The 26,945-nt window shown below is 37.6% G+C and overlaps 1 protein-coding gene and 1 long non-coding RNA gene across 3 annotated transcripts in view; one reads left to right on the forward strand and one right to left on the reverse strand.

The window, feature by feature from the left end:
• LOC118277442 (KH domain-containing, RNA-binding, signal transduction-associated protein 2) overlaps window positions 1-26,945 on the forward strand; it is a 338,249-nt gene that overhangs the window by 89,882 nt on the left and 221,422 nt on the right. The gene's annotated exons all lie outside the window — the stretch shown is intronic.
• Window positions 6,550-7,511, reverse strand: LOC126911102 (uncharacterized). The gene is made up of 3 exons (XR_007705668.1): window positions 7,189-7,511; window positions 7,039-7,101; window positions 6,550-6,630 (listed from the first exon to the last, which is right to left on the reverse strand). It is a non-coding gene; the product is annotated as an uncharacterized LOC126911102 (long non-coding RNA).

Consider the following 26,945-nt stretch of genomic DNA (forward strand, 5'->3'; position numbering starts at 1 on the left):
ATCCTCTCACACGGAAGTTTGAGCATTAATTACCACGCTTGCTCAATATGTAAAATTTTTAATGAGAAATTATGAACCCAAGTGTCTTCAAGATGTATTTCTTCACCGTTTATCAGTGGTATATTAATAATATTAGAAAGTACGGTATAACTCCGTAAAATAAATGTTGGTGCCTCTCATGCATGAGGAGCGGGCGTCTCAGGCCACCACGATATTTTAACATACTCCACACTTATTTTTAAAGTAGAGTTTATTTTATGACAACATAATTAATATACTCACAATTTCAGAGTTTCATCGAACCGGAACAAGCTTCTTTTGACTCGCATATGAGAATCGTTATTACTGTATAATTCATCTCCAACTTCTTTGTGATCAGAATTCCCAAAATATATAACTATTGTATCGACATTTCCACTGTTAGCAACATGATGAGACACGGGCTTAGAATCAGGCGCGACGTGTTTCGCAAATACTGCGCCCAGCACCACACACAGATAGAAAACGGACAGAAACTTGATTGTGGCCGACATTTTGTTGAGATTATTGCACAACGACGATGTAAATATTATTGTGATGTTCTGATCACATTGATAGTTTTATACTACCGCGGTAGCAAAAACTGCGCTATTTTCAATGTTGTCTATTAATTTATTTAAAGTCATTAAGCCTCAGTGATTTATTGATTGCGATTAAAACTAAATTATATTGTAATATATCTTTTAACTGTCTGTTAAATGTTATGTTATTATTAGATAGATAGTAATTCGAGCAATACCTGGAGTAATAAATAACATTATAAAATTAGAGTTTGATATTTTCACATCAACAGTACTTTTTTATGGAACAAGCCAGCCACAACCTCCCAAATGCCGCTGCAACTCCTGTAAGCCAGGATCTGTAGTAGATACAACCACATAATATAAATCATAATGTTGATACGATCGGATCTCCGCTGCCGCATCGCACGTAAGTGCGCGTCTGCGGAAGGCGAGCAAGAGTAGCTCACCACCCGACCAGAACCAGACCCGTGCTTACAGCGCGTCACGTACCGCGCGCATCTCAAATAGCCCAGTAGGGCTGATACCGACCCGGAGCTGTAGACTGCCTAGCGGGTTTTAGGAGCTCCGGCTCGAAAAGCAGGAGTCGGAACGGAGTGGTCAGTAAGAGTCTGACAACACTAGCATTTCAGCACCATATAGACCGATATAAACGAAGGTGTATAAATGTGACCAAAATCATGTCAGCAAAACGTTGAAGTAGTTGATCCCATACTGTACCAACTTCAAGTTTTATTAAAGAGTTGTAAGAGATATACATATATAAAGGGTGTCCCAACAAGAACGCAAGATTTAAATTTTAAATAAAACGCAGATATTTTTAAAAATATCGTGAAAGCTTTATAATATCGTAAAGTAGAGAGGATGAGGTTATCTATGGAACAATACATCGGGCAGATGGCTACCGCTGGTTTGCTGAAACATACGCGATCTTTCAATGAAATTTTCAATGACCGTTTTGCATAAATGCTGCGGTATTTCATTAATACAGCGCCCAATTTCCTTTTTAAGGCTTGAGTCGTCGTCGGCTTATTCACATAAACCATCGACTTTAAGAACCCACAAAGACAAAAGTCTAATGGTGACAAATCACATGATCTAGGCGGCCAATTCTGGTCTCCAAAACGTGAAATAACACGACCGGGACATGTCTGATGCAGCAATTCAATTGTTTTTCTGGTTGTATGACATGTGGCGCTATCTTGTTGAAATCACATGCCCTCCAAATCCATTTCTTCAATTCGAGGTACGAAAAGACTGGTTATCATTTTACGATACCGAACACCATGATTGACTGTTTGCGCTTGACCTGGCTCATTTTTAATCGTGTAGCGCTCCATTTTTACTAACCTCGTACCTTATACTAACAAAAAATAACACGTGTTCAAATGTCAAACAATGACACTTCGAATGCCGCCAAATTTAAATCTTGCGTTCTTATTGGGACACCCGTTACAAGATCTTCGTACTTGGGCTACGGCCTTTTTCCGCCGTGTTGATAATTTATTTATTTATTTTTTTAATTATATTCTTGTTTTGCCTGCAATCATTAGTAACGGTGCAAAATAACAGATTTTCTTTCTTTTATCTGTGGCGACAGATGACGGAAGTCGCATAAAGACTATCGATGTGCAAACCAATGGATGACGTCATAAAAATCCTGCATCGCACATGTGAAGTTCACTTGCGAATAAACAGGGATAGAAAATCCCAGCGAACAAACGTTGGATAAAAAGCCAGACATGATCACCTCGCCTGGTCGGAGGATCCTCCTTTTCTTAGGGAACATTACCCTCTGTTCCCTAAACATCTTAAATAGGGACACAAGAAATAATAATAAAAGTAAATTCATTTATTAACATATACAATTTATTATAATGAGTCGAAACGATAAAGCATTCTTTAAAGTAATTGGTTTGTAAGCTGAACAAAATTATTGTGTTCTATTAGGTGTGTAGTCTGAAATTGAAGTTCATCCATACGCTTTGGTTTGTTCTCTGTAAATAACAAGTAGTTTAGGTTAATTTATTGACAATAATGTATTGTGGGACGTCTTTTTTTGGGTGTGTAATAGGATCTCCAATTTGCGAAGCTTAAATATCAAAAAACCCTTTCAAGGACTGATGATCTAATTCTAAGTTAAAAAAAGAGACCGTAAGTGCTTCAATTCCGAAGTATTTAACAGGTTAAATGTTACACAAAGTCTGGAATTTAAAAACTTGAGGGTCTCGTCTGTTTACAACATCTTAGAATAATAATGCTTACGCCACTTTCTCCAAAATCTGTTTAACTGTTTTACAAATTGTTAATTACTCAGATACTAATAATTATGTTTCTTTTCAAACTTACTTTTTCTCCTTAAATCTTGTATATCTGGACTTTATAATAACTTTATTCCGCTGAAAAATCAACAAATTGTTTAGTTAAAACTTGAATAACATTTGAAAAAAACATTATTTTATGATAGAACAATGTATACTCACAACGACTCAGTTTCATCGATATTGAATATTTGCCTTTTGAATCGTTTGTGAGAATCCTTATTATTGTATAATTCATCTACAACTTCATTGTGATCAGAACTCCCAAAATATATGACTATTTTATCGACATTTCCACTGTTAGCAACATGATGAGACACGGGCTTAGAATCAGGCGCGACGTGTTTCGCAAATACTGCGCCCAGCACCACACACAGATAGAAAACGGACAGAAACTTGATTGTGGCCGACATTTTGTTGAGATTATTGCACAACGACGATGAACATAGTATTGTGTACTGATCATATTCATTGCTTTTTATACCACTGTGGTAGAAAAATACTACACTGGTTTCAATGTCATCTATAAATATTTATTATGTCATAATAAATTATTGATTACAATTAAAATTAATATTAAACTGTCTCCCAACTATCTGTTCAAGGTACTTAGAAAGATGGAAATTCGAACAGTATCTGTATTTTAATTTTAGTATTTTCAAAGTGCGTCATAATATACAAGTTGAACCTTATGCATACCTAATAATTAAAAAGGATTACCATAAAAATCTTGATGAATGCTGATGTTTTTTTATATGTCTGAGTAAAACCAAGTTTTCTTAATAGTGGGACAGTTTAGACTTGACAAATCATCAGGTCGTGACAGTCCACTGCCGACAATGACCTGGCATGCTTGGTCTATCAGAGATCGCTGCTGCCATGACGTAGTGTGCCAATCTCAAGTTTAAATAAAGATTTATTACAATAATATAAAATAGATACACATTGTATACAAGATCTTAGATGGGAAAAACAAAAAAGAAACAAATGAAAAGTAAACTTCATTTATTTTCGATTTATAAGCCAGACACAATTATTGTGTTCTAGTAGGTGTTTAGTCTGAAATTGGAGTTTATCCATACTCTCTGTTTTATTTCCAAATCAAATTAAATAAATCACTTAAATGCATCCATAGTGTACAGTGACTACAATTATGAAATGCACTAACTCTTTCCACAATTGTTCTGTCATCTTTTCCTAAATTTACTATTTCGCCATTTTTCTTTGTTAGACTATTTTATGCGTCTTTCGAAACTTACTTGTCTTTCAATATTTTTCTCAGCATCTTGTATGTGAAACTTATAAAAACCGCGCTGTCCTGAAAAACAGATGTATATTTTAGTTAAGTATAATTTTAAAATTATAAACTCAGTTCTTCATAATGTTTTCCCTCACCGTTTGTTAGTGGTGTCTAAATAATCTTAGAAAGTAAGCACAACTTGGAAAAAGTCATATTGATACTGGCTGTTGGTATGTTTCGAACCCGGTTCAGCATGCATGAGAGTTATCTAATGCATGCAGAAGAGGTGTCTTAAACCTCCAGGCCACCACGAGATTTTAAGATAACAAAGGTGTGGCTTTATTTTCAAAATAGAATTTATTTTATAACAACAAAATATACTCACAATTTCTCGTTTTCATTTATAGTGAATATGCTTCGTTTAACTCGCATGTGAGAATCGTTATTACTGTATACTTCATTGCCAATTTCTTTGTGATTAGAATTTACAAAATATATGACTATTGTATCGAAATTTCCATTGTTAGCAACATGATGAGACACGGGCTTAGAATCAGGCGCGACGTGTTTCGCAAATACTGCGCCCAGCACCACACACAGATAGAAAACGGACAGAAACTTGACTGTGGCCGACATTTTGTTGAGATTATTGCACAACGACGATGTAAATATTATTGTGATGTTCTGATCATATTGACAGTTTTATACTACCGCGGTAGCAAAAACTGCGCTAGTTTCAATGTCGTAAATCATTAAGTCAATGATTTATTAATTACGAGGAAATGTTTTTTTTTAAACGTTGCCCCACATTAGGATTTTCTCTTGTGTCGTGGATGCGTTTACAAACATACAAGTTCACATGCACATGACACCCAGACCCGAAACAACAATTTGTGGATCACACAAAGAGTTGCTCCGTGCGGGAATCGAACCCGCTACCCGTTGCACGGCAGCCAGTTGCCCAGCCACCGCACCATCCGTGCAGTCATAATTTAATGTATTCTATTATTAGAATAGGTAATTGGAGCAGTTCCATTTAAATACTTTCATCACATTCATCACAGTCCTTTTTTAGCCATCAAGCCCACCACAATCTCACTAAACTGCTGCCACTCCTGTACCCCCACTACAGTAGATACAACTATAAAAACATCAGAACATTGAAGTCCGGCGCGTTCCAGGGACTTGATATAACTGTCTTACATCCCACAACAAAATACATCGGAAGATACTTTAACAGGAGGATTTACTTTTGTTATGGGCCTTTTCAAGATATGAGTGGCCTCATTGCCATAATTTTTAGTAGTCCAGTCCCATAGTCGGCCCTGATGCTGAGCAGAAGGCACCAATACACGATCTCCGCTGATATCTCATGTCACTTGGGATCGGCACAGCATTCGTCAGATATCTCATGTCACTTAGAGTCGGCACTACATTCGTACATTCTTCAACATGTCTACGTTTACCATTCTCAATTATTGCATGTCATTTTATCATAAACTACTTTCTAGTTCTTATCATTCTTCAAACAATCCATAAATTACTTTGATCTTTAATATTTTATTATATTTCAATGGCCCTATTAATTTCAAGAATAAAATATTAACTACTTTGTCATTGAGCTCAATACAACTTAATCTAAATTACAACGAGATAGTTTTTACCTGTTCCCAAGGTAATTATGAGGAATCAAAAATCATCATTTGGGAATCAGGACTTTAAATATTGAAGTTACTCTAATGAGTTTTTAGAAGGCGTTGTACTCCGGATAAATTTAATGCTCTTTTCTTCTGTGTGAGAAAACAGGTTTCCCCAATACTGGGACAGTTTAGACTTGACACATCATCAGGTCGTGACAGTCCACTGCTGGAAAATTCCTTCGTGTGCTTGATTTATGAGAGTACTGATGCCTTTAGCCAAATGCTAAATGTAATTGTGGATACATAGGAAGGAAGAGGACTCCCAAAGAAAAGTTGTTTACAATGACTTAGCATCGATAGAATATAAATCGTATTGTTGATATGATTTAATTCAGATGGTTTGATAACACTTTTTTTAAGAAGGAAAATCATCCAATGACTTGGGCAAGGCGAGAGGGAGTGTCAGACTCTTACTGACTAAAAACCACCCCGTTCCTTGTCAAGACTTTTCAAGTCGGAGTTCCGGTAAACCTGCTAGGTAGTCCGTAACTGGTTGACAACACTGGCATTTTAACGATGTACGGGCTAAGAGAAATGGAGATATATAAGATATAAGTGTGACCAAAACTATGTCAACAAAATGCGGAGGCAGTTGATCCTATACTGTCTCAACCTCAAGTTTTAATTAATAAAGAGTTACAAATAAGATCTTAGATAGGGTATACAAGAAAGAACAAAATAAAAAGTAAACTCTATTTATTATCAAATATATTTTATTATAATCTGATTCGCGACGAGAAAGGATCTATTGTGTTCTAGTAGGTGTGTAGTCTGAAATTGAATTTCATCCATACGCTCCCATATGTTCCCTGTAAATAACAAGTTGTTTAGGTTAAATGTTGTACAATAGTGTGGTCATATCTCGTCTGATTTAACAACCACTACAGCCACGAGGGGGGTTTGGGCGATCAAACTATTTTGCTACGCCTATGCTGTCAGACATTCCTCTAAAATGACACACCACCACCGAGTTCGATTTGGCCTTCGTTCATCAAGTCCAAACTTTCTCTGTAATAATTTTTACCTGGCAACTGGCATAACTGGTCAAACGTGTGCAACAGTTATTAAACTCAGTGGTCAAGTCCAAACTTCCTATTTGATGATTTGTGCCTGACAACTGACACTATTGGTATAACTGGCCAAAAGTGTGCAACTGCGGAGTGAATATTTTTTTATTTATTTATTATATGTTGATGCTCTCTTCTTGCGAAACTTACTTATTCTTTACAATTTTTCTCGGCATCTCGTATTTGCATTTACATTATAAGAACCGCACTTCGCTGAAAAAACGATAGATTGTTTAGTTTGGTGTAATTTTAAAATAACCCGCATTAAAAATAGTCTGTTTTAAAATAGAATATACTCACAAATTCTCGTTTTCGTCTATAGTGAACAATTGCCTTTTGACACGCTTATGAGAATCTTGATTATTGTGTACATTCATCACCAACTTCATTGTGATCAGAACTCCCGAAATATATAACTATCTTATTGACATTTCCACTGTCAGCAACATGATGAGACACGGGCTTAGAATCAGGCGCGACGTGTTTCGCAAATACTGCGCCCAGCACCACACACAGATAGAAAACGGATAGATACTTGATTGTGGCCGACATTTTGTTGAGATTATTGCACAACGACGACTTAAATAATAATGTTCACAGTCCAATAATATTGACAGGTTTTATACCGCTGTGGTAGAAAAATCGTGCTGTTTGCAATGTTGCCTTTAAATATTAATAAAGTCATTAAGTTAACAATAAATAATTTATTACGATTACAACTAATATTAAGCTGTAGTGCTATATTTCAACTATTTGGTCAAGGCATTCAATTATCATTATTTCTGGTAAAATAAATTCCCTTGGACGGTTTTCGAACCAGCGAGAATAGAAATGGTGGCAAATATTTTTTTTATGGGACAAGCCCGCCACATCATCCGTATGGGAGGTTATGGCAGGCTTGCAACCTGCAACTCCTGTAAGCCAGGATCTACAGTAGATACAACCATGAACACACCGGAACATTGAAGCCCGGCGCGTCCCAGGGATATGAATGACTGTCTTGGATCCCGCAACGAAATAAATCAGAAGATTATAACTTTCGTGAGTCATACTGAATTAATTATTATGTTATCGGCTTACTCAGCAGCGCGACAATCGACGCGTCGTGTGTCAATCGGAATGCTGCTAAAGCTGAAGAGTTTGTTTGCCTCTAGCATGGCTTGAAACTAGTCGAGTTCCTCGTCAAACAGTTACGTGAGTAAGCCGATAACATAATAATTAATTCAGTATGACTTAATTATTAATACAGTATTCAATCAGAATATGTTATTAGAGAAGAAGAAAAGAAAACGATGGTTTCCACTTCGCTCGGTAGCAAATATAATATTCTATTCATACAAGTTATTGTTTGTGAGTTCAGTTTGTGAGTATTAAAGTCGTTTGGTTTATTAAACGGTTTTATTTAGTTTGCCCTGTTTATTTTTTTGTTTGGGTCAAATTTTGTATTCAAAGGGGTGAAATTTCAATTTCCTGATGACAGACCGATCTGTGCCCTTAGTATGAGTTTGCTTTACGTTTCAAGTAATTGAAACGAGAGCGCGTTCGGCGCTCTGATTGGTTGGTTTATTCGAGCCATCCAATCAGAACGCCGTACGCAATCTCGTTTCGATTACTTTATACGGTATGTAAAGCAAACTCATACCATGGGTTCTGATACATGGTATATACTCTTAATCTTGATGAACGTAGAATATTATTCTTTTTTTTTATGGATGCTGCAGTTGGGTGATTTTTAGAAAAACCTTAACTTTTATTTAACAAATCATTAATATCCGTCCCGCATTATTAAGCATCGTGGTAGCTTATTATCATCCTTATTTTTAGTCGAGAGCAGTGTCATAGCTTAATTTATTGAAACCAAATTTTGTGTTTCAACCGGCAGAAACTTTTGGTTGAGGGTAATGACGCTGTTAAATGTTTTTTTTTTAGAAAATCACCTTATTCTGTAGCAACCATCTAGGACTACACTTTGCCACAGGTTATTTATGGCCATGATAGTAAGCTAGGCTATAATAAAAACACAATAAAATATAAATAGACCTTATAAAAATACTAGGAATCTAGAAAACAATCAACTCTCCATTCTTTATATTCAGTAGCCTTGAGGACGAATTAATTAAGACTGTTCTATAGTCTTCAAGACCTAAGCAGCTTATAAAATGTCTATGAAAATGTTGCAAGAAAAGTGACACAAAGAAGAAAAAGTAAATTAGTTTGAATGTAGTGGTTCGGATTAGAGACATTTATATGATTCTGAGATCGAATTATTCATAGAAATTTTATGATTAACAAACTATTCCTTAGTAACGATTTTGTTTACAAAAAACAATAGCTAAGGACTGGGTTAAGCCACCATTAAATTACTCAGAGTACGGCGGTATACGGGGTGGTTTTTTTGAGCGGGGCGAAAATCATCCTATTACTTATCCCGCCTTGGGCGATTGCAGATTTGGGGAAGATAATAAGTCAGGCTCTTATTGAATAAAAACCACCCCATTCCTACTCCTGCTTTTCGAGCCGGAGCCCTGGTAATCCCCGCTAGATAGTTCGCAGCTCCGGACGGCGGTATACTACACTTTATAAAAAACAGAACAAACAATTTTATTACGAATTAATCAATAAATTATTACTAAATTACCTTTCAGTCATCAGTAAAAAGTACTTAGTTTCTTAGTAGCTGTAAAATATAAAAATAAAATTAATGCAATGCTGTAAACAGTAGTTTCATGACTTATTCTCGCACTGAAATAGATTAAGTTGTATTGAGCTCAATGACAAAGTAATTACATTTTTATTCTTGAATTTAATAAGGCCATTCAAGTATAAGTCATAAAACCTGATGTGCACATTGTATATAGAAAGTAAAAAGAAAAAAGAGTTTGTGGACTCCAGAAACTCTCTGGAGTTTGTGGATTTTCGGACACAGACGAAAAAAATCGAATTCATAGAAAATGGTATTGGACACACTTAGTTCATGCGTTTTTAGACTTCGTTCGTTCGAATTAAGTTTCGTATAAAATTAAATTGTGATTGGAAACGGGCAAAGTTTTGAACGAAACTTCGTGTTTCGGAGTAGACCTCATAAACCTTTTTTAACTCGCTCGCTAAGCTTAGAACTTTGGGGGATTATGTTGATAGTAAATCGGGGGTTGAGAAGATTGGGAAGAGGGGGAATTGGGCCTCCGGTAAACCCACTCACACAAAGAAACAACGCAAGCTTTGTTTCACGTCGGTTTTCTGTGAGGCCGTGGTATCACTCTGGTCGAGCCGGGCCATTCGAGCCGAAGCATGGCTCTCCCACACTAAAAGTTATTTATTAATAATTTAATTACGAAACGACAAAATCTATTAATGAAACAATACGTTGACCTGCCCGAGTATACATATAGAAATACTACACGTGCTCAATATTTTATTCATGGACAAATTGTACTCTAAAAGTTATTTATTAATAATTTCCAACTTTAATTACGAAACGACAAAATCTATTAATGAAACAATACGTTGACCTGCCCGAGTATACATATAGAAATACTACACGTGCTCAATATTTTATTCATGGACAAATTGTATGGGTTGTACCCACCGTGAATATCGCCGATTGTTCCAAACCTTACCGATTTAACCGTGTTAATATTTAATGGGTATCGTAAGGCGTTTAATCAAAGTAGCTTATTGTGTTTCTAGTTTGTATGGGTGAAGGTACAATTGGTTCATTGGTTTGTCCTCGTTTGTTAAGTTGTTAGTTCGATCAAAGGCAGTTTCCTATATTGTCTGCAATGTCTTTGTGATAACTCTTTTTTTAACGCAATATTAGCCAACCACTTCTTGGGTGAGGCAAGAGAGAGTGTCAAACTTTCACTAACAAAAAACCCGGAAAACGAGCTGTCGGATCATCTGATGGTAAGCAATCGCAGCTGACCACAAACACTCGAAACACCAGAGCCGTTACAAGTGCGTTGCCGGCCTTTTGTGAGTTAGCAATTTAAGAGTTGTTGGGGAATCGGAGATGGGAAAGATTGCTCGCAAAAAGAGAAAATATATACAATTTACACTGCTTAATATCAACATCGTAATATATTAAATAGTCACTAGGCTTGAATATTCAGACTTATAACCCAAGTATCGTCTTACGCCCCAAATGTCAAGTACTTGATATTTTGCCAAACATCTGACATTACAATGTCTGTCAACTTGACTTATGGACAGGAACGAATTGTCCAGACAATGTACAATGTAACGATATGATTTAATGTTTGTGTAATGTTTTTTTAGTTGGGAATAGCATGGTGTATGGTACACCTGCTCTTTGTCAATTCTGTAAATAATGTTATAATAATGTCAGTTATTGAATTGGTCGTCTGTTTTTATAACTTTATTTTTAAATATTAATTTTATTATAAACAAGCCAAAGTGTTGTCACACTAATATTATAGAAAGTTTATTTGTTTGAATTTTTGTCCGTCAATCATGCTGAAAATACTGAAGCAGTTTCGATGAAATTTGGTATACAGACAGGGTATTTTAAATTTGGTGTACAGCTGACGTGTGTGACTTTTTTTGCGGGGGTAAATATCATTCAATGTCTTCTCTCGCATGGCGAGAGGGTGTCAGACTCTTACTGACTAAAAACCACCCCGTTCCTACTCCTGCTTTTCAAACCGGAACCCCGGAAACCCGCTAGGCAGTCCGCAGCTCCGGTGACTTGTGTGATAGGATACCTTTTTGCAGCAACTGGTATAATATAAATTTATATATACAGCATAATCATTACATATTAACACATGAGCAAGTAACTAAATATTTATAGTGGTTACACCCTTACCCTTGCCCGAAAATATTCGTCATAAACAATCCCTAGTACGAGTATTATAAACTTGCAAATATATGTCAACATTCACCCACAAAATACGCCGACATTTGCATATTTTATTGAGGCAATAGTTTTTAAAATATGGCTTTATGATCTCATACAACACGACGCCAAAGTTAGGAGAAACATTTTTGGGTGCTTTTTGAGTTTTGAATTCTCAGTAAATATGAGAATACCTTGTCCTAATTCGATCTTGAGTTTGATTTCCGGGTCGGATAAAGTATTTTGGGGCATTTCGTTATAAGGCAGTTATAAACAGTAAGACAGGTGTAGTTACAGAATACACGGTCTATACGGTGGCTGAGGAACGGGTACCGGGTTCGATTCCCAGACGGAGTAACCCTTTGTGTAATCTACAAATTGTTATTTCGGGTTTGAGTGTCATGTGTGTGTGAACTTGTATGTTTGTAAATGCACCCACGACACAGGAGAAAATCCTAGAGTGGAGCAACGTTTTTTAAATTTTAGAGAGTACTTATAGCTCGGTTTTAAAAGTCTTAAGCCTCCACACATATATATGTAAATATAAATTCAAAGAATATTCGTTAACGAAGAAAATATTACAATACGTAAGTCTTCCAAAAGTGAGTCCCAAAAAGCTCATGAAGCCATTATCATTCAATTATGTGCCCCCATTTATTCAACGATAAGTAGCCAAATTAATTATTATGTTATCGGCTTACTCACGTAATGTTTTGACGATTAACTCGACTAGTACAATCAAGCCATGCAAGAGGCTCATATTCATGAGGAGCATTTCGCGACACACGACGCGGCGATTGTCACGCTGCTACTGACGACTCGAGTTTCGCGCCCATCGCGCCCTCTGCCTGGAATCGCGCGTACTATACGGCGCGTGCGACGTTGTTGGCTCGTTAGACTCGTTACTGGTGGAGATATGTTGATGACGTATTTGCTGTCATCAACCGGGAACATGTGGCGGAATTCGTGGGACACCTAAACTCGGTGCACGGTAGCATTCAGTTCACTACTGAGGAGGAGAAAGAAGGAATGCTGCCGTTCTTAGACGTGCTCGTGAGGCGTGAAACAGACGGCCGCCTGACACACACGGTTTACCGTAAACCAACACACACGGACCGGTACCTACGAGCCGACTCACACCATCATCCCTCCCACCTTGCCTCTGTTCCCCGTACTTTAATCAACCGGGCACTGAACCTGTGTGATCCCCAGTACATTGACGCGGAACTTGATCACCTTCGACGGGTACTGGAAACTAATGGATACAACTGGCGCCAATGTACTCGACTGGCGAGCTCATCATGTAAAAGACGACCGGCAGTTGCGGAGCGGACTCCAGCATTTTTACCCTATGTGAAAGGAGTAACCGACACCATCGGACACCTGTTACGCCGAAGATACAGCATCAGGACGATCTTCCGCCCACCCGGTCAATTACGAAACTTATTACGCTCGCCTAAGGACAAGGATCCACTGGCAGTTCCCGGGGTATACATGATACCGTGCGACTGTGGCTCGAGTTACATCGGGGAAACTCGCCGCAACATCACAACCAGACTAAAGGAACACATACGCAGTGTGAAGAACATGGACACCCATACATCTGCAGTAGCCGAGCATGCTTGTAGCGCGGGCACGACTCACTTCCTCCGTATCGACAAGGTCTCCGAACTAGCGAGGGAGAAATACTTCGTACCGCGGAAAGTACGTGAGGCCATCGAAATAAGTCGTCGTCCCAACTTCAACAGAGACGGTGGCTGGGCATTACCTCCTGCCTGGAAGCCAAGTCTACAATCTGCGTCAGCCTACAATGTTGCGGGTCTGGAGTGTGACACAGTGAGCGCGGTATGTAACACCGCTTTTGCGTCGACCCGAGAATCGAACCCAACATCTACGCAGCCGCCGGCAAACGAGTCTAACGAGCCAACATCGTCGCGCGCGCCGGATACTACGCGCGATTCCAGACAGAGAGCGCGATGGGCGCGAAACTCGAGTCGCCAGTAGCAGCGTGACAATCGCCGCGTCGTGTGTCGCGAAATGCTCCTCATGAATATGAGCCTCTTGCATGGCTTGAAACTAGTCGAGTTAATCGTCAAAACATTACGTGAGTAAGCCGATAACATAATAATTAATTTAGTATGTCTCACGAAAGTTACAATAAAATGATAAGTAGCCAGTTTATATTCTAATTAATTTATTTATGATAATTAATATTTGATGATATTAACTTCAGTACTTGGTTTTGTAGAAGTGTTTTTCAGGTTCTAAGTTCGATTCTTATGTAAGGTTTATTTTTTTCTGTTAGAACAATGTGTCTTCTTTATCTTCTTTCGTTCCAAACAAACTGACTGGTTTCATGTCGTGTTTTTGACGACGACGTGTTGCGAGTTCGATTCCCACACGGACCAACTCTTTGTGATGTTCCACAAATTGTGATTCCAAGGACGGTCCTCGCAGTGATGACACCCGAGCGCTGAAAACCTTCCAATGCCCTCGCCCAATCAGAAACAGGAACCTACCGAAACTTCCATGTCCGGTAAGCACCTGCGTCAGGCGGTAGGTGAGGACGCCGTGGCGTCTCTCAAGCCACTCCTCAAAGAGGGGACTTATCGCTGCAATGACAGCGAGCCCAAAGTTACTAGTACCTAGTTTATAAAAAAGGAAAGAGAGAAATCTCCTTTCTGTTTCATATTGTTTCTAACATAATTTGTTTTTTGACTACCTTTTTATAATTTTGTAATCACCTTAGTAATCCTGGGAACAAAATTCTGACACTATATTTCGAAAACAGTCCGCAAAATTCTAAAATTACTTTGACTGACCCGAACGAAGGCTTTGCGCAATAACGTCAAATTTGCCTGAAATAATATGAAAATTTCAGCGGATAATTAATTCAAAATCCTAAACATTACTTATCAAGGTACACTAGTTAAGCTGCCACATAAAATGGCTCTCTTATATAATCATATTATTTTTACACCCCTATACACATACAGGCTGTGTTTATTTTGAACGTGTATGAAAATATATAGATTCGAAATTGTACGATTATGATATTACATTGGAGTTATCTTTACTTATTTATTTGTTTAAAAGCTTTATGCACATAAATACATAGGTGGACATAATACCGTTGGCATTTATTGCCTGTCTGACCCTTGGGTAGTGCGGAAAAAATAACTACTTATTCGAAATGATTGGTTAAAAGTCTAGTAATTAGACCAAAAATATACTTTAGCAAATAATTATAACTGTACGTCGGTTCTTTGGTGAACTTATTAGCACGTTTCAAAGTGATTTGGCTGAGTTTCAGTATTGTGCGAGCACCACCTGCGTTCCAAAATTCACTAAGAGTGATACCATTTTTAGTCTGTTCCATTGTCAGGTTTTCGAGTTATAACTATTGTCAAAGATTTTTGTGTTTTATTATCCTAAAATTGTTGTTCCGGAGCTGGATAAAATATGTAGGTGTATAAAATACGTATTTGTAAACAAAACTCTTGTTATAGACACTAATTTCGTATTTGTGAACAAAAAGCCTGACTTCGACACAACAAATAACACGGAAAAAAATTCAAGTGTCATGTGTGATATTAAGTCATATTATCACATTTTTTGCTTTTTTTCATCCAGATCCGATCACACAGAAAAAACAGCCTGTATCACCCAACGTTTACATAGGACGGTAATGAAATGATACAGACGACCTAATCTCCTTTGAAAGGTGCGTCTCGAGGGAAGCCGAGGATTATACTGATAAGATATTTTTGACAGATGGTATTAAAGCGGTGAGTGGGGGTAGAATTGTCCCTGGAATTGTGAAGCGTCTGAGGGTTATAAATGTCAGATGGAAAAATGTGAAATTTGTTGGACCAGGTGGTTGGGGGTTAATGGTTAATGTTGGATGGTATCTTATTATTTTATGTAATTGGTGAAATTGTGTCGTATTTTGCAATATTATCTCTTTTTGTGCGAATGAAGTTTTCAGAGAGTATAACTATGAGTATAGGATATAAGATGTGGGTTTTCAAAGAAATTAGGACTATGAGTCAAGTTTATTTAAGAGTACGTTTCAAAAGTGCCTAATTGAAGATTAATTGAAATAAATGATTTGACTTTGACTTTGGCTTTGAGTATTTCATGTTAAAACATTGTCTGGTCACTTGTTTTTTTTTTAACGAAGATATCTCTATAGGCAAAGTTTCAAATCTATGACCTCAAGCTTAGTAGACTCACTTAAAATTGCTGGACTAATAATATAAGTAGTCTTTTTTTTTTGAGGGGGGAAAATCATCCAATGACTTTTCTCGCCCTGGGCGAGGCGAGAGGGAGTGTCAGACTCTTACTGACTAAAACCACCCCGTTCCTTCTCCTGCTTTTCGAGCCGGAGCCCCGGTAAACCCGCTAGGTAGTCCGCAGCTCCGGATCAGGCATCAGCCCTGCTGGGCCCCATCTGTGGTGGTCTGATGGCTCTTTGAAGCGCGCGCGGAACGCGACGCGCCGCACGCACGGGTCTGGTTCTGGTCGGGCGGCGAGCTACCCTTGCTCGCCGTCCGCAAGCCCGCACTTACGGTGGCCGGAGATCGTCCCGCGATCCCCGACGCCCGGAGTGTCTCTCGCGACGGCTGGGGCGTGAGGAGGTTTGTTCTCTCACGCGCCCCGCCTCCAATATAAGTAGTCTAAAATCCCGGTTTTTTAAACGTTGTGTCAGTCTATTATGTTCTCCTGTGTCGTAGGTGCGATGACAAACATACAATTTCACATACACATTACACCCAGACCCGAAACAACAATTTTTGTTACACAAAGAGTTATTCTATGCAAGAATCAAACCCGCTACGCGTTGCCCAGCCACCGCACCAACCCTGCAGTCAAATTCAAATTGATATCAAACAGTTAGGCTTGGAAATATGTTCCTAAGATAAGGTCAGGTTGATGTTAGGACATATTTCAAAAAGATAGTTTCACAGACATCAAACGAAATTGGTTCGAATTTGTCAAAAGATAGCCTTCTAGAATTTTCCATTACGCGTAGCTCGTAGAGCCTACGTTTTCGTAGCACTTTGCTACGCCGTAGTAATTCGTAGCGATAAGCGTTTGGTAATGTTTCTACGTTTCTACTATTCAAAGTATTAGAAGGATATTTGACTTCTGAAATGGTTTGACTTCAATAAAAATTGCTTTAAGTTAACTTTGAATGAAAAGGTTTTTATTGTCGTGTTTATGTATAACCCTATCAATAAAACAATAGTCTTGGCATTATTTTTATTTAACCAATACCCATGTAAGTAACTTTTCTATGCAAAAAAGTAAATAGAAACTTTACTAGAAATAAAAAAAAATGAAATATGATAGGTACAAAAATTTTATTTACAACCAAAACCAAACTCCGATATAAATCAGAACCTGTCAAAAATCCTGTCAAAAAATTGTACAATTTGCTTTTTTTCCATAAGGTAAAACAAAACACGTCCATTTTAAAGGCGTGTGCTTAGGTCTAATCCATCTTGGAGCCTCAAGAGAGCAAAAGTTATTCAGCATTTTTCATCCCTGGATTATCATGAAACAGAAACCAGGTATAAACTTCTTAATTAACAACTGAATTTCAGCAAGCTTTCAGGCTTTAATGCTGAAAATATGGAAAAAATGCTAATTTAACCGCAACTTGAGCACTTTACTTGTGGTCAGAGTAATTAAATTCTTAGTTTGTCAACTCATGTTTAGATTTTCATGTTGCTTTTTTGTTGTTTCTGTAGGGCATTGTATATGGCTGTTTTGGGAATCCTACGTCTTTATCCCATGGGGGTATAGAGCGCCACCTATGACGATCCTTGGACTCACTTTCCATCCTATTCATACTAGACACGCTGGTTAAAGATGCCACAATGAAATAAATATATAGGTATAAGATATATAGGTATCATGACGCCTTTAACCCCTAAAGGAGAAGGCAGCGATGTATATGTTATATACGGGACTTAATGTCACTATACGTACGTACTCATCATACTCATACTCACTCGTCACATCTTTATTTGATTTGTCTGGACTTTAACCTCTGAGTTTGTTTCGGCATTTTTTCTCAGAGTAGTCGGATAGGAAATGCCTAAGAGATTAACGTGTAAAATACTTACATTGTAACCTATTTGCAAAAGTAAATATCATTTATCATTTTCTATAAGAATAAGACGTTACATGACCAGGATCACTCTATCAAGACTGGAGGATTAATACGAACAATTTGAAACACGTAATTCTGTCTTTACTAAGTTAAAGATACCCCACTCTATTTTTAGCCCAAGATCAAGAACATAGTTAATAAAATACCCTCTATATTATGTAACTTGGCTTGCTCAATGCGTGGGCAGTTAGATCAATGGATTGCGTTTAACTAGTGACCTTAAGGCTTCTAGGTTTATTAGTGTTATTAGGTTAAATTATGAGGAGTAATTGATGTTGTTTTTTTTGGTTGGTTAGTTATGATTAATATATTTTTTGTTATTTAAGTAGAGTAAACATACGTAGAGTTAAAAATTCCATCCAAAATTAGTCTGGAAGAAATCGTCGTGTGTGATAAGACCGTACTCAAATTACTATTACAATGTAAACGTATTTTTATATATGTGTGCAATAAAATATAAAATAAATAAATACAGTACCCTTGGTATGAGTTTTTTCTACGTTTAAAGTAATGGAAACGAGAGCGCATTCGAGGCTCTGATTGGCCGGCTCGAATAAACCAACCAATCATGAAACGTCAACAATCCACTGTCGGACACTGTGCTCCTTCTACATAAGGGAGTGTATTATAATCTCCACTTATAAATATCGATGAAGACTGTCAGTAATACGGAATTATAATATTTTTTCTTTGTTTTTCTTTTTTTAAATCGTTGTCCCACACTAGGATGTTCTCCTGTGTCGTGGGTGCGTTTACAAACATACAAGTTCACATACACATGACACCCAGACCCGAAACAATAATTTGTGGATTACACAAATAGTTGCTCCGTGCGGGAATCGAACCCGCTACACGTTGCACGGCAGCCGGTTACCCAGCCACCGTGCCAATCGTACAGTCATAATATGCAGCTATAATAACAAACAGATAGAAAGTTGTTCTTCAATTTCAGAGAAACTCCTCTCTACCACGTTTTCACAAATTGGAAGTGGAATATTTACCCAACCAATACGTATAGACAGAATTAAAAGAAAAAAAAGAACCGAGTCGCATCGCATTCAGAACGAATGCACCTAACCCTCCAACGCTGCGCTATTCCGAAATTACGCCAGCAAACCGCACTGGGCTAATTGGACCGCACCATAACTGGACTTCATAAATACCGCATTTTACTGTCGAATTTTGAAACGTGTTAGACATGAAACTAGTTTCGGAAAACGACGGAAAATATCGGACTACCGGTTATTATATGAAAGTGGGTAAATTTAATTTCGTATGAATTTTCAAATAAGCGGTCATGTTCGTTTTATTTTCGTACGGTAGTATGTTAAAAGTCATGATTCATAATCGGGTTAAATGAATTCATTTTAGTTAAATTCTAGGGTCATGTTTTCACTGGTTTATAATGAAGTGAGTGAAAATTTATACTACACATTTTATAGCGGCCATTTTAAAAATTATTTGAGGTTGTTTATACACTGTCTGGTTAGTCAGATAGGCTGAAAATAGACAGTTCTGGAATTGTATTCGATAATTGGTTTTTCCTTATAACCCGAATAACGCTACCGTGAATTTTCAGTTAATTATTTTTATGAAACGGTGTTTTTTAGAAATATGCTATTTACATTATGCTCGCATTATTATTAATGATTTTTAATGTTTCTTTACAGGTAAGACGGAGGTAGTTTTCAACACGTAATTGGCAACTTACACAAATCGTAAGTATTTTACAAATTAATGCTTACTTGTAAAACATAGGTGTATAACCACTAGGTAAATAACCTACCAGTACTTATAATAGTTAGTTTTTTTGCATTTTAGTTTTTACTTTTTGTTTGTTTTTAATTTTGGTTTTTGAAGTGGGTTTTTTAAACGTATTTTTACTATATAGCTCTCCACTAAAAACACGTTGATTCGTTGTTTCATTTTACTGTGAAAGACAGGCAATTAAATACACATACACACACACACACACACACACACACACACACACACACACACACACACACACACACACACACACACACACACACACATTTCTACATTTCTAATATTAGTATCAATGTCACACTATAGTTATTACCCAAAATTTTTAACTTTGACTTAGCAAACCAAAAACAAAATCCCTAATTACTTTTCCTGCATAATATCCATACCACAGTTACTTACCTTTTATTTTTAACCCGGAAGAGAGCATTAGATATTTTCTATAAGTGGCTGTGGGTCGTTTGAATACCACAGCAGTTGATGTTTTCCGGCACTGAGTGATCAATCATCCGCAATGTTGGCAGCATTACGACTGACGGACAGAATGACCCGTTTTTGTATAGGTTAGTGAGATGGCAAAATGTTTGGGTGCCATGCTTATAAATGCTGAGTTAACGGGTTGATAGTGAGTTTCCTTAATTAGTGGGGCCTTTGGTGTAATTTTTACCAAACTAAGGGAGATTTTATTGGATTTTTGTAGAGAAAATAAGTTCAACCTGCGACTATGAGTGGGATAAAAATTGTGTTATTCCAAACCATAATCTACTCTTGTTCCAAATTTAATCCCGGACCTTTCAGCCGTTTTTACGAGATTGAGTAACAAACATACACACAAAATTTACAAGCTTCCGCTTATATAATATAATATTAGTATTAGTAAGATAGAGTAGAATGCATTTAACACTGATAGCACGGTTGCTGAACCATTGGCTGCTAGGTAGCGTGAAATGGTTCAATTCCCCCACGAAGCAACTCTTTGTGTAATCCACAAATTGTTGTTTCGGGTCTGGGTGTTATGTGTATGTGAACTTGTATGTTTGTAAACGCACCCACGAAACAGGAGAAATCCTAGAGTGGGGCAAGTTTAAAAAAAAACACAGTATCATATTATCCTCCTTGCGAGGGCCGGAAAAAATGGGAAAATCGAAGTCAATTGCAAAAGTTAAGTCTCATTTTGATTATAATAAATCGTAACTAAATCAATGTAAATGGCAAGCTCCCAGACAGATTAACAAATAAATACGCAGTAATATGCCATAGAATAATTTAGTGGCAAAATTATGTGACTCGTATATGCCACAATAATTATGCCGAAAGGGAAACTGAGAGAAATAATGTGTTTATCAAAATGTACTGAGATAGTTATCATTTTGCAGTTTTTGGATAGTCGCCAACTAAAATTGCAGTGTACTCGTACATGTAAATATCGTGAAATAATTGTATTAACTTTTGTTTTATCATTTTCATGAGATTTTTTTGTTTTGTTTCGTTTGATATTTTAGTTCAGAAGAAAATATTTGTTTTCTAGTTTTTTGATTTCTTGCAATACCCTTAGTACGAGTTTGCTTTACGTTCAACGAAAACTTTACGTTGGCCGTTGCCAATGAACCAATCAATCAGAGAGCCGAATGCACTTTCGTTTCGATCTTGTTAAACGTAAAACAAACTTGTACTAAGTCCTCAGTTAATAATTTAAAAAAAATTAAGTGAATTACATAATTAATGGAGTAATGAAGATAAATCTTTTCTAAGCCAACACTTATTTTCCCATTAATTACAATTTAATTGGTTCTACTAACATTTTTCCATATAATTATATCATCCATCATATTAGTATACAAAACATGGAGAGTAAATGGAAAAATAAAAGAAATAAAATATATTGATACAACAACACATAAGCAGGTACAATTGCCAATAAATCCGTGATTCCACAATAACGTCGCTGTCATAATTATTGGAATAATGTGGTCGTGGTCGAATTGACCGCAGTCGGCGTTTTGGGGTTAAAATAATTACAGTGAAGATTGGATTTAATTATTTTTTGTATAAATACTTATTTATTGGGGAAATTAATTGACTTTTCGAATACGGTTAGGTAACTTGTGTCGTTTCCATTCAGAGCAGTTTTTTGTTTTATGATGGCAAATGAGATAGGATTTGGCAAAAGGCCCTTATCAGAATCGTCTTATTCAGCGTTCCATGGTCTCTGCATTGGTTTTATCAATGACGACAAGGCGTGATAATATGCCTATGTATGTAATAAAATATGGTAATTGATTGGTGAATCGAATTAAATAAACTAAGTTAAAAACCAACTACTATAAAATACCTCCAGTTTTTGAAGGCAGTTAATATGAAAACCGAAACGAAATCAGTTCAGCCAATCGTGAGAAAATCGCGCACAAACATAATAAATAAATACAGGTCAAACAGAGAACCTTCTTTATTGAAGTCGGTTAAAAATAACAGAAATTACAAACCTAGATTTCATTATATTACACCAACGTTTGGTATCACTCCGGATGAACCACCGTTCGTGCCAAAACGTGGCTCTCCCACACCAAAAACACAACTCGAACGGACTAAATAGAATTTTAATTTAATTTTCATACCCCGTCATCATTCCTATTGTACCATACAACAAGGAAGTATAAGATAAAAGAGTGTTCGTTCCGAACGCGTGAGTTGCGTCCCTGATTGCCGGGACAACGGACACTGATCACTTTTGTACCCGAGCGCCGGAGAGGGTTGATACGCCATATTGCTTTCCAGAAAATGTTTTGAGCACCTGTCTTCTTATTGAGATCGTGTTAGACATTTGTAATCTTAAATCTTAAGAATATGTGACTTTATGCTTGAGAAGATAGAGTTTAGATTTGCTGTATGATTGATTTATTTTGACAAATATAGGTTAGGCTGAGTTTCACACCGATCATGTTACATGGTTTTTTTTAAGGGAGGAAAATCATCCAATGACTTTCCCGCCTTGGGCGAGGCGAGCGGAGAGTCAGAGTCTTACTGACTAAACCCGCTAGGTAGTCCGCAGCTCCGGATCGTTGGTGTAGTGATAGAACGATTAGCTGTGTAACGTCTCTTGATTTTGATTCCCACGCGGAGTAGTACTAGTGTGTGATTCATAGATCGTTAATGTACGAAAAAGAAATGCCATATAAATTAACTAGCAAATGAAATCAAAAAGAAGTTTTAAATCATCTTAAATTACTGATACATCCGCACCCGTATCGATCGATATCGATAATTATACAGAATTTGTCAAGCAAAAGTCTCGAAAAAAACAAAAAGGCTTTGCAAAACATACGCCTATTGGACGTGTGAGTAGCATTGCTAATTGCGGGGACGATACGTGACGTAGAAGGTCATACGATAAGATCAAGCCGTGTGTTTTTCCAAAAACAATCCCAATGTTGAGTTGGAGATAATTACATAATTTTGTTGTTTGAAATATAAGTGATGATCAAGTGCAAGTGTGATCTGATTATAAAGCAAGATCTTTCGGAAAGCCTTGCTTCGGCATGAACGGGCCGGCTCTCTCGGAGTGATACCACGGCCTTACAGAAAACTGACGTGAAACAACGCTTGTGTTGTAGTTCTATTACTGTGTTCGTTTACCGGCGTATACCATAAAAAAGAAATGTTTGAATTTCAAAAAGCAACATGGCGTCGAGGCGCCGTCAATGGTGTAGGCCTGCCATTTTTAACAGCCCAATTTCGAGTCACGCGATGTCTGTATAAAAGGATTGACGGCGATGCATGCATGGCATTTATAAAATATTAGTGGCTTACCCCGACTTCATTCGGGTGCTATTTCCAGACTCTCCTGTTGAAGGGTTTTCCTTGTTTCAAACTTGTCCTGACAAACACAAAATCAACTAAGGAAATAAGAGTTATTCTGGTGTTTTTTTTTTCTAAAATAAAAGAGACTTCTACTGTGGTCAATCTGGGAATAAACCTTTATGACTAGATATTAATATATTAAACGAGATTGTTTACAGAGTCTAAGAATCAACATCAATAGTCTATCTACTACTTGATTGTGAATCTCCAACTCCCACTGACCAAGCGTGGAGATTATAATGAATAATTATCTTTCATTATAATCTCCACGTTTAGCAATTGGGAGTTAGATATTGCAGAACAAGTTCCAGATTATCAGAAAGTGCTATCCCTTAATCGGCTTTTGCAGCACCCGCGGGAAGAGAAGAGATGGTGACAAAATGATAAACCCTCCATCGTAATCACATTACATCAACAGTCTATAAGTAGCCATTGCTGACCAAAAGCCTCTTTTCACACGGAGAAGAATGAGTATTAATCACCACGCTTGCTCAATGCGGGTTGGCGATTACAAACTTATAATAAGAAATAAGCCCAGGTTTCCTCACGATATTGTCCTTCACCGTTTATCAGTGGTGTCTAAATAATCTTAGAAAGTACATTATTATAACTCGGAAAAAGTCACATGCCTTTATAACTCGGAAAAAGTCACATCGGCACTTGCCTTAGTAAGGTTTCGAGCCGGCTTCTCATGCATGAGAGCGCGAAAGCTATCACGACATTCATTTTCATAATGCAATCTCATAATACTCTTACACATAGCCCTTACATCATCATTCCAGTAAAATCCAGTTATGAACCTGGACTGACCCAGATGCACTCTAAATTACATCACCATAAATCCTGTGATGAAAGATGAGACAAGCAGGAGTCATAAATAAGGTTCCCACTCGTGATTCAAGCTGACTTTATGTGACGGTTCTAATTTACGATTGTTAATTACGACCAACTCAAAGCAATCACCTTTACTGTTCTGTTTTTAGTTCGGTTAGTTTATATTTAGAGAAGAATCATGTTTGGATTGTGTGGTTAATGCCTTTTGTTCACTGGAAAGATAGATAGAGTACGTTTGTAATTGTGTGTGTAACTGCCTCGTTGGCCGCGTGGTTGCAAGTGCGACTGCCGGGCAAGGAGTCTCAGGCTTGATTTTCGGATCGGGCGAAGGATTGCTGGGCTTTTTTCCATTTTTCTTATATTGCTAGTAGTAGCATGGAGTCTGTTAATGGGCCCGGTATATGGCAATAGGCTCACCACCTAATACATGACACTTGCAACATTAGTTGTGAAAAGTGGGTATACATTTGTACAGTGGCGTGACGATAAAAAATATGTAATGTTGTAGACATACAATTTTAGATCCACTTTTTTTTTCACACACACATGTGTGTTTATACGTATGTATTTCTCTTTAAACATGAACACACAGCTGCACATCGAGTTATAATAACCAGTTTATCATGGTCCCACTTTATAATATGATATTACCACACATTCGACGGTCATTTTATACTGGTTAAATAACCAATTTATGGTGGTCTCGCTTTGTATGACCTTTCCGCGTGTTTGTCGGTCAGCTTATACTGGTTTTTCATAGGTTGTTAAAGCATAAAAATAATGATTGCTAGGAAATCGGGCTATCGATTGTAGGAACACATTTTGTGGGTAAGGAGTATGTCGGAATGGAGGTATAATATAAGGTAAGTAAAAGGTGGAGGTTTTGAATTAAGAGGTGGGATTCATGTTTTGTTGTGTGTAGTTGTTTTATGAAGGTTTAACGGGCAATTTTGTGCCCTGAACCTGAATGACAACTAGAAATTCGAGAAACAACATCTAAGAGAGAGCGAAGAGAGAGAAAATTGATAAACAACATTAAGGAGAGAGAGAGAAAGAGAGAGAGAGGCGTGGACGTGAGTGAAATTATCTAAAATGTCTGAAATAAAGTTTTTGACAGAGCATCCGAGAGAAAAACATAGTTATTTATAGTATTATAGAGAAAAGTCGAGTCTCAGTAACTAGTACTTAGAGTGTAAATGAATCTCAACCACTAAGCGAGAGCAAGACTTCACATAGAATACCAAAAATCCAGCAACCATGCCACTCTGTCCATAACCTACTCCGCATCAAATACATCCAAGAATCACTCCATACATAAATAATGGTTGTATGTCTTCAACAGTACTCATCGATTGATAGAAGCAGAGGCGGATTCAACCTAGAGGGTGCCCTAGTCAAGCATCTCATAGGTGCCCCCAATGTTTTTAGGCCCCGCCACCACTCTCTATTGCTGGTTTTCCTGTCATGCTGACACGTGGATGGGCAGCGCTGATGGGTCAATATGCTATGTAGTAAGGTAGGTAGGTAACATTTCTGTCACCACTGCGGAGGTAACTTGGATTCCACACAGGACACGCTCGAGGAGTGCATAGCGTGGGCCTCTGAGTTTCCAGGATCGGGAGAGACCTGTCTCTGCCAGCAGTAGTTACAGCTATGCTGACACAGGCACAAAACTGGAGGGGGTTGGTCACCTTTTGTCAGGCTGTTGTCTCCCAAAAGGAGGTGGCCGCGCGGGATCTTAAGAGAGCTGATCACAATTTGTAGGCACAAGCTAAGTGACCCATTAGCGCTGATCGTCAACGTCCATGGGAAGAAAACCATTGGAACGCGCGTATGGTGACATCGCGGCGCTCCTCTTTAACCTCTAACCTTACTACGAATTTTTTTAAAGTTGAATGTAAACGAAACCAGTACACGTTCGGCGTTCCGATTGGCCGGTGCGAATAAACAAACCAATCAGAGCGCCGTACGCTTACTCATTTCGATCTCGTTAAACGTAAAACAAACTCGTCCTAAGCCCTCTACTGTCCTATGCACTCGTCTAGTTTACCTCATAAAAGTGCGGTTCTGGCTAGTATCAATAACTAATGACTTCCACTAGTCTAATTCGTGTAGGCATTGCTATAATACTAGGTTTTTATAATGACTGGAATTGTTCTAGGCTTTAATCGGTTAGCGATAAATATTATAGTGGCGTGGTCGGTCAATTGAAGAGGTAGTTTGAATTATTTATAAGTTTTAGTGAGGTAAGTATGTGTGGTTTGTTGATTGCAGAGGTTTTGAATTTAGGTCTTGGGTTGTAAAAGTATTGTTGAGTTTATTGGGTTTGAAGTTTTTGTCTCATCAGTTGATTGAGTTTTCGATGTCCGTATAGGATTTTTAGGACATTTTGAAATGTTTAGTATCCAATGAACAGATTCCTTATTACATAAGACCTTTAACGAAAAGACGAGGGAGGTACTTGAGGGTCAATTACCCCACTTCCCAATCCCCGATTCCCCAAACAACCCTTGAATTCCTAACCCCCAAAAGGCTGGCAACGCACTTGTAATGCACCTGGTG

Source organism: Spodoptera frugiperda, chromosome 10, assembly GCF_023101765.2.
Source record: "Spodoptera frugiperda isolate SF20-4 chromosome 10, AGI-APGP_CSIRO_Sfru_2.0, whole genome shotgun sequence".
NCBI classification, from domain to species: Eukaryota; Metazoa; Arthropoda; class Insecta; order Lepidoptera; family Noctuidae; genus Spodoptera; species Spodoptera frugiperda.